Raw genomic sequence first — 16997 nt, forward strand, 5'->3', positions numbered from 1 at the left:
TGGGATGTGTCCAACACTTATTTTCCCCACTATATATATATATATATATATATATATATATATATATATATATATATATATATATATAAAGTTAAAGGTATTCAAGAAGGATAACTAATGAATTGAACAAGGTTATTAAGAGTGCTCAATAACAAGAGCAAGATATATTTTTCTTAATATAAAAAAATTTACGGGACATACTAAGGTTTCGGACAAATTGTCGGTCAAAGCCAGAAGTCCTCGTCAAGCGACTTAATTGTTGCTTTCCAAAGAAGAAACCAGTCTTCAACCTATATATATATATATATATATATATATATATATATATATATATATATATATATATATATATATATATATATATAATATTTATTAGAAAGTAAACAGTTACATATGGTCGCTGCAAACTGCCATCTGTTTCAGTCAATGAACCATCTTACGCTAGAAAAAATAAAAAAACACAAACGTTATAAGTTGCGAGCTCTCTAAAAAAGAAGAATACGAAATGGCGAAGTCATTTTTCAACCCTTTTGGAAAATCGCTCAAATATTATTACAACTTTTAACAATAGTTAGATATATAGACAATTTAAATTTGTAGTTAATTAGGGCGTATTTCACTAGAACAGTAGATTGATTTGATTAAACATCGAGTTTCCTTAAACCAATTTTTGCATGTCGAAAAAATTGGCTGTTGGCAAGTGAGAGAGAGAGAGAGAGAGAAAGAGAGAGAGAAAGAGAGAGAGAAAGAGAGAGAGAGACAGACAGACAGACAGAACAGAACAACTGTATTTAGCGGTAAGGAGTGTGTGTGTGTGTGTGTGTGTGTGTGTGTGTGTGTGTGTGTGTGTGTGTGTGTGTGTGTGTGAGGCGACTCTGGGCAACTGTCTGCTGTCCTCTCTTTTCCTCTATTTTTGTTTATGTTATCAGTGTCTAATAAAAGGCATCAACCGAAATTCCCGAATAGTAAATATTGAACATATTTAACTGTTCTTCTTTATGTTGCGTTACGCAATTCTAACTTTCTAACTCTGGAATGTAAATCTTTCTTTGTTTTCGGTGATAGTTACAATTTAGGTCGTTTTTTATAGTACACAAGAATGTATATATATATATATATATATATATATATTATATGTACTTATAGAAATGTATATATATATTTGTACGAATATATGTATATAGTAAAGTTTGAAAATAGGAAATATTGACATTACAAAATAGTGTTTCCGTAGTATACAGATTGTTCCAAATTATTGACCTTGGAACAAACTAGGGTCATCTTAGTAGGCATCCATTAATTAAGAAATATTATCATAATTATTTTCTGGTTTATTTCTAAGTGGGTATTAATACAAAAAAGTGAATCTATTTTGCTGAGTGTAGCCGTAAGCTAATTACATACTTAGAAGAATTAATGTAATTCTTCTGATTGAAACATTTATTTATGATTTCAGAAGTCATAATGCCTAATTTAGGCATTATGGTTTATTAAGATTATTCTTTTAGACGTCATTTCTTTTACTAGAAAAACTAGATGTGGAGGTAATGTAGATGTATAGATGTAACATCTCGTATGTATTTCTATATGCATTTCAACGACTCGGCGCAGTACATACAGCGCTTCGTCTTCCCAAATGGTTACCCATCTGGTACTAGCCAGGCTCATTGTTGCTTAACTTTAGTGATTTGACGAGAATCGGTGTGTCAACGTGATTGTGCCATATATATATAGGAAAAATCGGAATAGTTGAGGGTATCAGAATCGGTATCGGAATCTTTTAATTATCTTTTTGATTTGATTTTGTTTAAAGCTAAATCTTCCATTACTTGTAATAATGATAAAAAAATAAATATTTATTGATTTTAAGCCACCAGTGAAGCTAAAATATATAGGCCGTCCCACACAAATATAGTTTTACGTTTAGGAAAATATTTGCTCATTTAAAATGCGTGTTTTTACGGTTAATCAGAGAAAAAAACACAACTATATAGTTAAATATTTAGAGATTTATAAAGAATCGGAATCTCGGTAATAATATTGGAATATTCCCATCACTAAGTATATATATATATATATATATATATATATATATATATATATATATATATATATATATTATGTCAAGGATAAATATAAGTATTATCTTAAAATTTGAACCTATAAAGATAATAAAAAGAACTAGACATAAAAAAAAACAACAGATAATGAAAATAAAATTAAATAAATTATAATATTTACTGATCCATCCAATTCTAAGAAAGAATCATGAAATCCTTAATTCATGGATTTTCAAAGATAAGCTCTTTTTATTAGAGGATAAAAATTAATCAAAATGCGTCACTGGTTGGTATAAAATTGAAAATATATATTAAAATCATATATATATATATATATATATATATATATATATATATATATATATATATATGTGCTACAAATTCGTTTGCGTCCTTCTTATTGTTTATTTATTTCTTCTACTTCTTAAACGTTCCTGCTGCTATTTTCCTTTACTCGTTTCTTTTACTTCTAAGGGTACTTTTAAGGTCTGTGTGGTCTTACAACGTTCTTACATATGTGTTCTTCTTATATGGGTGTGTATGTGCGTGTGTGTGTTCTACCCTTACACCGTTTCTTGCCTAGAATAGTCTCGACGTGTATGTGCAAATATATAATGTGTACATACCTACTTGCCTTGTCCAGCAGATGATATCTCCTTGTCGCTGGGCTGCCATCTCACGGAGAGTGGTCACTGCTGCAGATGCATGATAACACAAGATGAATTTGAAGCTTCAATTCTTTTATTAAAGGCAAGACTATCATGCACCCTGGCTGCCGCGTAGAGACCCTAATCTCCTGTCTGTTCCATCTGCAGGCCAAACCGACTCTCCTATGTGTCCGCCAACTGGAGGCATACGACCACAATTCCCGCTACCCCTAATTTCTGGTGCACGTCACCCCTAATTTCCGGTACATTCTATCTAAGTTGACAAAAGGTGAATTGAGTTTCATGAGTGTCAAATCTAACCTTCTGTTACCCCACTAAACTCGCTGATGGGAATCGAAAATATACTTACATAACTTACTATTTCTCCAAACTGCCTAGATAGCATTTAAGCTGGGCCTCCCAATACTACATATGGACCTCTTTTTGCTAAAAATAAAAGGCATTTTCAATAAAATAATAAATTAAAAAAATCAATCAACCAATTAGCTAGTCAATCGATTAATTAATAAAACATTAATCTATGAAGACAAATGAATTAAAGTGTCAAATGCAGCATAAAAGGTTAGAATTGGACAAATCAAATGATTATTAACATTCAGAATAAGACAACACCGACATTCAACTTAGAAAGAGACGATTTTAAAAATGTTTTTAAATTTTTAAATTTTATTAAAAAAATTTTTTTTCATTAAATTTCTTTTTTAATTAATTTACTTTTACTTTTGATTTTTTTATGTTTTTTTTTTTGCTCTTCTCTCCTTTGTCTTTATCATATTACTCCCTCCCCCAACACACACACACTCACTTTTTTCCATTTCTAATCTGAACGTTTTTATTTTACTCTTATATTTCGTTCTCTCCTCTTCTGACGAGAAGCATTTAACTTCGAAATGCCATGACCTAAAAGGGTTTTTCTCCTGTCACTGTTTCTCCAACCCTTATTGACTTGATAATGTAGTAAAGTTCCTACGTATCGAGCTCTTCAGTGCGGCTAGATTAGATTAGCACCCACCTCGAGTCATGCTTATCTGTGTGGAAGAGAAGGAGATGTAGATATGCCAACATAATTACAGTAGAACCCCGGGATACAGCATTAAAATTAGTAACAAAGTATAGTATATAATACACATGTATATAATTAAATAATATTTTAAATAACACTCTAAAGCGGGGCAAATACCGTAACCAGGGGCCGTAAAACACCGTATTCCACGTCGTAACCTAAAAAAAAAGTATCCTAGGCCACCGTCTCCCGGGGTTCTACTGTAGTTGTTCACGATAACCATGAACTCAATTGCCGCAATGTTTCGTAACATCTGTACCTTCACTGCATCTAGATAAACCTTGTCCACATCTGGATTTTCATCCATCACTACTGTTTTACACTTCTTGCATATATGAACAGGTTATCCTCTCTCAACCTACAGTTGAACTATTTAACATGGATATCATACGAAAATTGGGTCAACTCGAAAACAAAAGCGCCAGAATAAAGAATTATGTCAGTGCGTTTAGTTGCTGACACCCACAGGCACCAGAGAGGAGAAGGGAAGAAAATGCAGTCATGTTTGAAGTTGTTGGAGTACGATATCTTGGAATAGGAAATAATAAACGTCTGTTTTTATTTTGTTTATTCTTCATACATAATTGAACTTTATGCTATTCTTTCGGATTATGGTTTTCATATTTCTGCATTAAATAATTTCAAAATGGTTGACTCATGAGAATTAGTCCGCCGATTCTGGAGATATAGTGAAAAAGCATACAAGCACTCGGATCACATTTGGATCTATGGATCACTGTGAAAAAGAGGAAGATGCTGTCATACTCTGCAAGTCAAACAGTTATCAGTTGTCATAAAGACAATCCTGCAAGGAATTATTCCGGGAGGAAGAATGATGGTGGTGGGGGTGGGGGAGGGTTAAGAAAACGGAGAACCTCTGAGAGTGGACAAGTCTGGCACTGAGTAACACGTTCAGAAACACAGAAAATCGTGAGATCTTTGGAAAACTGGTTGCCAGGTCATTTTTGGTACTGTCAGCCAGACAAAAGGACAGATGAGATAAGCGATTATTAAAAGCGTCGTTATGTAACTTTTGTCTGCAAACATTTTAAAAAGGTACTCCTGTCCAGGCAGGCCTGGACCCACACTCGTTGTATCGTCCGGGGCGGGGTAGATAACACCGGGTGTAGATGGATATACCGTAAAAGAAATCAAGCGAAACGAAGCAGTTTCGAAACGTATGTCAACTTCAATTTGGATTTCTTCCTGAAATCCTTGGAATTTCCGTTATTGTTAATCTGAGAACGAGAAAGGAACGTTTGATAGGAAGCCAAATATGATTGAGAGGCTAAGCCTATATGAACTATCTTTGATCTCCAAGATAAATAAACTATGTTGTAGTGGCTGAGGATGGTGTCGAGGTAGGGGATGTAGGTATTAATATAAATAGATAAGCATGAAGAATGACTTAAAATGCAGTCGGAAATCAATGTTGCTTTTCTTATGAATCCTCTTGTGAAAGTTTGACGTTCTTATAAATTTTGTGAAGTTAATCCAAAATGATCCATTGGCAGGAACAGCACTGAATTGATGGGTTGAGGGAGGGGAATAGAAGGGAGTGAGAGTAAGGAAGTAAGGGTTAAGGAAGCGAATGAAAAAACAAGACAAAGAGAAATATGAAGAAAGTGAATTTTAGTCATGGCGGAAAAGAAAAGGAAATAGAACAGGAAATCTAGCTGAAATGACATAGAGGAATAAGAATTGAATGATGGGAAATTCGGGAAGGGAATGGATAAGAATGAAAAATAAATTATGAAATTAATTGGTATTGTTTATATATATATATATATATATATATATATATATATATATACTAGCAGGGTGACTCGACATACCTGGGATTGAATGATGATTAGCGAATGCATTACACTCTCATCGAAATCGGTGAAATCGCCCACTTTTCAATCAAATTGATTGATTGCCTGCTATAGTTGGGGACTCATCGCGGTGCACATGGAAGAAGCTTCACGTGCTTCTCACAGTAACTTAGTTCACAATACATTGCAGTCTACACTGCACTGTAGAGAACCTACTGTTAATTAAGTTTCTGAATTTTTGAGATGAGGATTGATTATTCGTATTATTTGGCTTCATAAGACTACTGTTCTCATCTTGAGTGTCATTTTCACAACTTTTCGAACAGGTGATTTTGGCCAAAGTTATACAACCTAACATTACAAATGCTTTTGAGAAGTTTTATTATCACACAAGCAGAAAGGTCCTACGTATAAAATCAACAGTAGGTTCGTTGATATAACATGAGCGAGCTCGAAATGAATGTTTCTGTTTGGAGCACAACTGAAGCATGATACTTTATTTTTGTATTTTAAACTTTAATTCAAGCCATTATCATATAAAAAGTAATTTTATAAACTCAACAATAGGTTCTCAACAGTGCAATGTAGACTACAATGTATTGTGGACTAAGGCATTGCTCAGAGGCATGTGAAGCTTCTTCCCGGTGCATTGCAATAGGTCCCCAACTAAATCTGGCAATCAGTCAATTTGATTGAAAAATGGGCGATTTTAATGACTCTGATAACAAAAAAAAATATGGAAGTGTAAAACATTCTTTGGTCATCATTCAATACTGGGCAACGTCGGGTTTCCCTGCCTATATATATATATATATATATATATATATATATATATATATATATATATATATATATACTTTGTTATATTTTTTGGGGGGGGAAGGATTCCAGCAGAGTGCTCTACTATAAGGAAAAATTTTTAAAATAAGAGTGTATTATTTATATTTTTATTTCCAGAAAATTTAGATGAGATAAGTCATCGGTGCCGCCGGTTTCAAACGAGATTTGCACGAGATTTTATTATGCATCTATGTGATTCCAATTCCGGTTATAAAACAGATGAGTATCGGCTGAAGAGAGTTTGATATGGGTGTCTAAAACCGTTCCCTATTATCAGATTTGAAACCAATGGTACCGATGACTTATCTCATCTAAACTTTCTGTATATATATATATATATATATATATATATATATATATATATGTGTGTGTGTGTATGTATGTGTGTGTGTGTTAGGCGTGTAGTTATTTATACTCTTTTTTTATAAAGATAATTTTGTATACATATACTTGTGTGTGTGAAGAGCTAACCATTTAATTCTACCTTAATTGGGTGGGGGCCACTTTCAGTCAAATATTTCCCTAATTAAATGTAACGAAATAATGGCAAGCAAAATAAATTTCTTCCACTAATAGCTTCGGTTGCCAGGAGCAATGTTTCTTTTTTACGAGAAGACTGACTTATTTCTTTTAAGTTGGTGCTACATCAAGAGCCAGTCATTTATTCTTGGATACAACCAATAAACAGATTTCAATGATAATAATTGCAAAATGACGCCCTTGTAGCCATTTATATGTATCGCTTTGCTGCCATATCGTTCGAGTTTTTCAGGAATTTTAATGATTGTACTGTTTATTTTATTAGGATAATAATCTCTGATAATTCTGTGCCTTTTCGTACTAATACGAGGTGCCTTCAATAATTTTCCTGAATTTTTTCGTATAAGCATTTTATTGCTAGTTCACGCATGAAACTCTAGTCCTCTTCGAAGTAATCTCCTCCGGCTGCAATGCACTTGTTGTACCATCTTAACAACTTCTGGAAAGCCCCATGGAACTTCTTTTGTGTGAGTATATCAATGACCCTCATCACAGCCTCTTTCATCATCTTAATTGTCTCATAATGACAACTTCTAAGGTTTTCCTGGCGCTTAGAGAATAACCAAAAGTCACTAGTAGCAACGTCTGGACTATAGGGATCGTGAAGAACTGTCCTGATGCCTATCTTGGTAAAATATTTTGTGACAAGAATGGAGTTGTTGACTGGTGCATTGTCCTGGTGGAAATGCCACTGACTATTGTGTGTACGGTTCCCACACTGACATGAAACTTTGCAGTTATTGTCTCTATAGACGCACGACGATCCTTATCCATGAAATTCTGTATTTGGCTAATCAACTCTTGTATTCTAACTTTCTTACTCCTCCAATATCTCTTATCATCCCTCACAGACTCTCAACCTTCCTTGAATCTCTTATGCCACTCCAAAACTGATGCTTGATTCATGCAAGATAGTCCAAAAGCAGTCTGAAGCATTTTATATGTTTCTGTGGCATTTTTTTTTCAAAGTTTAAAACGGAATTTTATTGCATATCGTTCTTCTAAAGTGTCCTCCTCACTTCCAGATTACACTTTTGAAATTCATCAGCTGTGACAGTTTCTACCATGCTTATGCGCACTCTGCTACATCGATAGTCAATGACAGCATCCATTATCACATGGAAAAATTTTTAACTTAAATCATCTGAATTAAATGCTGACACACGATATCTGTATTTGTTGGGTTATAGAGGACACATTCATGTTCAGGCCCCTGTTTGTTATTCGCCAAAACTGGTGAGAACCAAGCCGCTGCTCATCTACTTTAAACTTAAACGTAATAAGCATACAGATCTCTCGCATTCTTTATTACTCTTTTACAGTGACTGTTAACAATCTTGAAGTTGGCTTTAGTTTCTAAACATCTATTTTGTTGAAAGCAATAGAAATCGTAGTTTCTATGCGATATGGCAGAGGCACATTCTAGAACGGTGTGCTATTAGGCTTTTGTAAGAATTTCTTGGAAGGTATAAAGTCTATACTAACAATTAACGATTCCGTCAGGTCAGATACTATAGAGGGCACGTTCTTTTTAAACATGGGGGAAAAAGTTGATTTATTTGGACTCCTGTTATTATCTTGGGTGTTATTCTCACAACACAATTTTTTACGGGACAGAATTTTCTACTGATTCTCTAGTTCAACAAGATGCATCTGAAGAAGGCCAAAGTGTTATATATGGGTTTCATTGAGAGAGTCTTAGGAAGAGATGCTTAGAAAGAGTCTTATTACAGTGAGGGATGTTGAAAGACTCTGAGAGAGAGAGATGTTGTAAGAGACTTGTTGTAGAAGAGACTTAGAGAGATATTGTTCATGTTAGGAGAGATTCTTATATATGAAAAGTTCATTCCTTAATTGTGTTGAATGGAAGAAGAAGAAAGCTCTTGGAGTGAAGGGATAGCGTTCAGACAGTTCCGACATGATGATGTTGAGACGTGTATGTAAAGACATATAACACAGATATATAATACAATTCCACTTTACCTTTTTGTAAGAATCATAAGACACAAGACGAGCTTTACAAAACACATAATGGTTTATTTCGTCACACGGCCGTATTTCCAGCACCAAGAATTCAAAGTCTCACATTTTTTATTGAAGTGACGTCTCGCTCCCTAGACGCCTGATTGTCTCTCTCCGAGTTTCTTCACTGACTGATTAACTCTAACTAAAGTTTTTTCTCTATTCCTAGAACTTTCTATTTTCCGTGACGTCATACACATGTTAAAACATGTGCCCTCCTTCACGTGTTCTGGACATACGTGTCCAAAACTTTTCCTATTTCTACAAAAGGAATTTTAACCTATATTCAATATGTAAAAAACATTATCTTATAAGCTGCATTCTTTCAATTTAAAATTTCCAAACAAACTTGATAGTTAACATTCTTTCCTTGAAATATTTATCTATATTCTAAACAAATGTTTGTTTTACATTTTTAAATTCTCACACGTAATCTATTTCTAAACTAAATTACGAGGTTCGAATTTGTCTATTGCTATTTCATTTTCATTTTAAACTAAATTATCCATTTTTATACTTACATGAACAGGGGACAGCCCTTATCATGTAACAAAAGGTTACAATAGTCAAGACAACTGTTTTAAGTGTTCATAACTTTTCTTTTATTCCTACGATTTCCTCTTTTTTTAACATGACATTAGGCGTATTTTCGTTGCTGTTATCAATACGTTTTGATTTGATTTGAATCACACTCAGTCTTATCTGTAGAGGAGAGCTAATTTAAGAAAAGGGAGGTAACTTATAACGTCTTATTACGACTATATTCTTCAGCACCACAGTATGTAACTTTTTTACTTTTGCGTTTATATTTCAATAGAAACTCAAACATTTTCTAACTTTTTTGGTAAGCAAGAGCATTCAGACTCTTTTCCATGGTTCAGCATTTTCTTCGGTCCGGCTCATGTCCATTGCTGTCAGCCAAGTAGAGAGGATCAAATAAAAATAACTGCATACGGTTGAGAAAGGTCATCCGTTTCATTGAATGTTAGCATTCGCTGTGCCATTTGACCAGTTTTCTATTCCTGTTTCAGCAAAGTTATTTTTGATACTCGAAATTTTACAAAGAAAACTGTTATTTGTGTAGGCAAAGTAAACAGTGTCCGGCATGCTGATTTGCATTCTGCAACAAATAATATGACAATGTTTTGCTTTGAAATAAAGAATTTGACGTTAAGGTAGATAATGAATATTAGGTTTTATGCTTGACAGATATACAAAACAAAATCAGTGTGAACGTATAAGTATAACACACACACATACACACATACACACATACACACACACTCCCCCTCTCTCTCTCTCTCTCTCTCTCTCTCCATGGCCTTCTCTGTCTTGAAAGACAATGGATAACCCTGTTATGAAGGATAGCTGCACATCTAATTATAAAGCAAGGGTTGCGCAATCCGCAACTATACATCTCATGAATCAGTACCGCTTGATTTCAGTGGCATGGGGAAGTCCAAAAACGACTGGAAACAATGCTGAGATAAGTGGAGAGTATTGCAAATATCAATGTTGGTGGATTTTTGAATACTGAAGAGTTGTCTTTCTTTAATCCTTATTTTCAAGTATGTAGGCGGCTTGAAGTTGCCTCCCTTTGTCTGTTAACTGATGACGTGTATCTTGAATTAGGTGGCTCTGAATTGTATGGAGGACAGGATGGTCCGCTTTATGTTATAGATGATCCCATCCTCCATGTTGTTTAATGAATGGTAGAGTGATTGAGAAGCAATGGTCGCATAAGGAAGGGATGAAACGGGTTTGTATTACTGTACACATAGATTCGAAAAAGTTGTCAAAAAACAAATATAGAACAAATAAATCTTATCAAAGGCAAGATAAGTTACTTTTCTACCTAACTGGATATAATTCACGTGTTTTTATTCAATGTAACATGTTTATTCAGCTCGAAAAACATGCAATGTTTACCGATGTATTGGAAAATTCAAAATGGCAGCCGACTGTCTCTCGGAGAGGGTACGTTTGGGAAAAGGTGTTATAAATAATAAACTAGACAAAATACTGTTAGAAAACAACCGAATACATGTCAACTTATGTCACGGTAACATATATTGAGCGAATTTCTAACAGTATTTTGTCTAGTTTATTATTTATAATACCTTTTCCCAAACGTACCCTCTCCGAGAGACAGTCGGCTGCCATTTTGAATTTTCCAATACATCGGTAAACATTGCATGTTTTTCGAGCTTAATAAACATGTTACACTGAATAAAAACACGTGAATTATATCCAGTTAGGTAGAAAAGTAACTTATCTTGCCTTTGATAAGATTTATTTGTTCTATATTTGTTTTTTGACAACTTTTTCGAATCTATGTGTACAGTAATACAAACCCGATGAAACATACCGATATACGATACAAAATATATGTAGATTTATTTACATAAAAATACATGAGAAGGAATAAAGATATATATAGTAAGAGTTCATTGAGAAGAGAGTAACGTTACTTGCGGTTATTATTTGATGATAGGCCGACGGGTTAGTCAGGAGAGCTGGTTGGCTGGGCATGCCAACCAGAGCACTTTATCTTCATATCTTGACTTGTTGAGAGTACAGTGAAAAGAGATAGAAATATACAGAACGGGAAGTGACGTATGACTTGCCCTCTGGTGGCCAGGCATGTGTCACCAGAGTTAAAGGGCGATAATCGAGTTTAGGTTAGGAGTACCGTTATGTGTCTGTGTGTCCGTTGGCTGGGGATTTCAATTCACACAATTGTCTCCTTTTTATTGACTGTTTTTATATAAAAGGCACGTAATGCACTGTATCTTTCTCTTTTTCGTGTATAGATGTAAAAAAAAAATAAAAATAAGCATATGCGTCTCTGTGTGTGCTGAGAAAATGTTAAGTGTTAATTGATTTCTGCATTTTGACAAATATGGGGTTTCACCGTTCGTAAGGGATCATAAACTCATAGACATAACATAATTTTTCCCTTTTCCGATTCAAAAATAATAAAGTCTCCCTAAACTAATTCCGCTTAATATGATTGGCTGAGCTCTGACCATTCCTATATTTCGGATTAACGGTATTTGCATGCTAAGTGAACGCTAATGTATCATTCAAATATGGTGTCGCAATGATACCTACATTTTCCCTTTAAGTAAATTGCTGCATTCATTTTCTTACATTCTATGGCATGTTTGCATTTCCTCTTTCTCTCCCTTCCTATTTCTCTCTGTATATATTCTTCCCAACTCTCTCTCTCTCTCTCTTTTCCTTTTTATATTTTTTTATGCCGAAGAAAAAAGCATTTCACAATGATGGCGCTGACAAAACAATAAACATTTATTTCCTCTTCTCTCGCTCGCTCACTTTGTACATTTGTTCCAGTAATTAATTATATTTTTTAAGACATAGTTACGATTTTTTTAAAATTATATTTTATTTAAACCTGTGCAATCTATTACGATTGTCGCCGAATTAAAAATGTCATCTAGTGGATTCTCAACACTGCACATACATTAACTTTTTTATTTTTTTATGGATGTGGGGTAAGGTCCATCTCCACAATTTTCTTTAGAATGACGACTTTTATATGGTTTCGAATATGCTGATTAAGGAAATCTCATTCAAATTTTGCAGAGACAAGTACTTATAGCGATATAAAGACCTGTATTATGCTCTGTAATTCACTGGCTGCCAGGCTTGCATGCATGTGCAATGAATAAATCTACTTCTCTCCTATGGATACTGCCAACCCATATTTTTTTTTTAGTGTTTGCAGGTAGGTATGCTGGCACCAATTATCACGGTTAAATTTGGGTAATTATTTTTCTAGCCCTCCAAAAAAAAAAGGGGTTGTCTACTCCGAAAACCGTTCTTTACATGGGGATGTTGCAGGTGTCTATTCCAAACGCCCTTGTTAAGATAGGGAGGTTGGTGGTGTATATTTCGAAACCGTTCTTAACATGGGAAGTTTGGGATGTCTATTCCAAACGCCATTCTAAACATGACAATACTCCAAGAAGTAAAAGGGGAAAAAGTCGTAATTGTTTTGTTTTACACGTTAAAAAAGACAACATAAAACTGGAATTTAATTGAATTGACTTTAATACTATTGGGGAAATAGTTGAAAAGAAGAGGAAGACTTGAACAACAAACAGAAACAGCTACCACTGATTTCGATTGCTCTAAACAGTTTATATACAGTGAGAATCCCTAATCTCTAAAACTTCTGTTTTTACTTTCCATTATTTTTCTAATGGACCATTTTTCATAATTTTATTAATTCATACTCATTTACACATTCCTTTAATTGCGTTTTTTAAATTCAAGCAGTACCTGCTTGTTATCGCCCCAAACTAGTACTAATCTCCAGTGAAAGCCAGATTATTTCATTTTGGCCTTGGTCGCTAGTGTCCGCAATTGTTCAGGGATGGCAGTGGCTACTAACCATAACTGTAGTTTACTTTTTTGCAAGGAGAGGGCAGGCTTCAACCGGGCAACGCCGGTTAACGGGTCCTGGTACTAATATATATATGCCGTTTTTTAAAGAAACAAACTACATACAGAAAAGGCTGGACAGAGTCCACAAAGGACGGTCACTTACTGCTCCCCTTTATTAAATTCGAAATCGACGGCACCAATGTTGTTCTGAGATTCAGTAATATATACATAAATAAATATTACGCTGTGATTTTTTCATTTTTCTTAATAATCAAGCAATGTTGAGGTTCTGTCCCATTGATCTTACAAAGGAAAGATACACAGACGTTCAAAATAGAGCTTTTATCTTTTCACCACCAACGTTCTGATTCCCACAATGAAAATGAAGAAGCAACTTGTTTCAACAAGCTTCTGGAACTGGCCTTCACTTCTGATCTGAAATGGGAGATTTACATCAGATCTGTTGCAAAGATTGCTGGGAAAATGGTTGGATAATAAAATTGCTTCAGAAGATATTTCACTCCTGATGCAATTCTCTAGCAGTAAAAGAACCAAATATATCCTAAGATAGAGTACTGTTGCCACATCTGAAGGAGAGCTGCTAAAACCACTTGTGCCCCCTCGACGTGTATATCCTGACAAACCGCATTGGCAGCAAAATCTCACCTCTTCACTGTTGAGGTCTCTAAATGCCAGAAAGCTTTCTATTTTAATAGTTTCTTACCTCGACTAGTTAGGCATTTGAATTTCCTTCCTGTTACCTGCTTCCCTGACTGTACTGATATGCAGAAGTTTAAATGTAGCGTAAACCAACAGACATGATCCCAAATAGTAGCCCCTTACATCCAAGTGGCGATATGCCTTGTTAGGGGTGGATGTGAGCAAAAAAAAAAAAAGTTTCAAAATCTAGTGGGTGAAAACCTTTTTTCCTCATTACTTCTTCTTTGAAAACGGCATAATCACGTTGACACATCAGTTCCCGTCATCACAGAAGTTAAGCAATGTTAAGCCTGGTCATTACTAAAATGAGTGACTAATTTTGGAATTCCAGGCGCTGTATGTAGGAGAAGGTCGAAAAATCTTAACGTCGTCATCTCCCCTAACAGGAATATACATGTGACTGCGGACTCCTTATGAATTTGATACTCCCATGGAACTTCCTCCTTCGGAGGAAGTCGGTTAAACACAAATAGGGTTAAGGCCGTTACACACACACACATTACTTCCTCTTTCTCACAGAAGAGACACTGCATCATTCAACTGACAATCTCCTCGAGTGGTTTTCAGCCTTGGTAAGCAGTGACTCATTTGTTAAAATAAAAACAAAAAAAAATCATGCATATCGACACTTAATCATAAAAGTATTGTATTACCAAGTAATGCATAACAGAAAGTTGGATTTAAAGATGGCATGCCAAGCCAATAACAATTCCATAGCAACAACCACTATGCCTTCATTTGAATATGCATACATTATTAACAACAAAGGAGAGGCGCTCGGCTCTGCTCGGTCGTAAAATACGCTTAAATATATTTTAATTTGTCCAGATTTCGTATATAGTATTGTAGAGTTGTGATTTCGTATATATTATTGTAGAGTTGTGATTTCGTATATAGTATTGTAGAGTTGTGATTTCGTATATATTATTGTAGAGTTGTGATTTCGTATATATTATTGTAGAGTTGTGATTTCGTATATATTATTGTAGAGTTGTGATTTCGTATATAGTATTGTAGAGTTGTGATTTCGTATATAGTATTGTAGAGTTGTGATTTCGTATATATTATTGTAGAGTTGTGATTTCGTATATATTATTGTAGAGTTGTGATTTCGTATATATTATTGTAGAGTTGTGATTTCGTATATATTATTGTAGAGTTGTGATTTCGTATATATTATTGTAGAGTTGTGATTTCGTATATAGTATTGTAGAGTTGTGATTTCGTATATATTATTGTAGAGTTGTGATTTCGTATATAGTATTGTAGAGTTGTGATTTCGTATATAGTATTGTAGAGTTGTGATTTCGTATGTAGTATTGTAGAGTTGTGATTTTGTATATAGTATTGTAGAGTTGTGATTTCGTATATAGTATTGTAGAGTTGTGATTTCGTATATAGTATTGTAGAGTTGTGATTTCGTATATATTATTGTAGAGTTGTGATTTCAAAAGTAAAAAAAAAAAAAAGTATTTGTGTTCCATCAGCTAAAATCGAAACCAAAAGCAAAACTGTAGGATTCAAAGCTGGTGACGTTACCACTGTACAAACGTGACACGCATATGAACTGATTTAAAATTAAAAGTAAACTAAGATGAATGTACAAAATGTATTACAATTTTTTTTCCATTTGACTCATTTTTTACTCCCCCCCCTTAAAAACTATTTAAACCGGCTAAAGACCCATAAAAGAACGGTCCATAAAAAATCCAATTATTTGAGGCCCCTAGCGCCAATCTGCAACTTTTAGTTCGGGAAGATATAGAATTTGAAAATATGGAGACAGACAGACAGACAGGCATATAGCCTTTTATATATTAGATTTTTCTATCTCGATTCAAAGCAGAAATTCGCTTTCAAAAAAGATTGGAATATTCTTAGTTCCTGATAAAATATTGGTTGCTGTAAGAATATTTTCTCATTCAAAAAATAAAAATACCAGAATTATTGATTCTCTTCCCACTCCTTATTTTAATATTTTAAAACTTTCATGTTTATTTTGCAATTTTTCATGAAACGTGTAAAAAAAAAAAAGTGTACGAATTGCAAATTTTCATAAAACTAACATTTTCTTTTTTATATAACAGTTTGATAATTGAATTTCTCACGCGTGTGAATTGATTAAAATTTCAATTCAACTAAAATCAATCGTTTTGATTTCGCTTCACCCTAATGAAAAGAAGAAATCATTCGATATAATAGGGTTTCTACGCTTCTGCTACCATCAATATAATAAACTAGCAGGGAAACCCGAAGTTGCTCGGGATTGAATGAGGATCAACGAATGCTCCGCAATCAGCAAAATTCGCCATTTTTCAATCAAATCGCTTGATTGCCTGCTCTAGTCGGGGACGCATCATGGTGTACCAGAAGGAAACTTCACATATCTGCATGCAATTACTAAGCCCACAATACATTGTAGTCTACATTGCACTGTAGAGAATTTAGAGTTGAGTTTATAAAACCATTTTTATATAGTATGAATTAAAGTTTAAAATATAAAAGTCAAATATCATGGTTCAATTGTGCCCTAAACAGAAACATTCATTATATATATATATATATATATATATATATATATATATATATATATATATATATATATATATATATATATATATATATTGTATTTAGACAGAATGCTTTCATTTAGACAGATATTGTTGAACAGCACGGAGTAATTCAGCTTAATCGTCTATTTTTGTAATTTCTCCATTTTTCGAGCGGTCGTTCAAATATCTCGGTCGAATTTGTGTAAGAAATATACATAAATATGTTTATGTGGAAATATGTTTTTTCAATTATTTATTCCAGGTGGTGACAATTTCTGTCCGTCGGGAGATTCGAACCCAGC

At 34.0% G+C, this 16997-nt stretch overlaps 1 protein-coding gene across 3 annotated transcripts in view; it reads left to right on the forward strand.

Annotated features, from left to right (window-relative positions):
* The window catches only part of LOC145261207 (cilia- and flagella-associated protein 74-like), a 2330915-nt gene that overhangs the window by 795024 nt on the left and 1518894 nt on the right, over positions 1–16997 (forward strand). The window lies entirely within an intron of this gene.

Source organism: Euprymna scolopes, chromosome 37, assembly GCF_053919585.1.
Source record: "Euprymna scolopes isolate OS-2025 chromosome 37, ASM5391958v1, whole genome shotgun sequence".
Classification (NCBI taxonomy): domain Eukaryota; kingdom Metazoa; phylum Mollusca; class Cephalopoda; order Sepiida; family Sepiolidae; genus Euprymna; species Euprymna scolopes.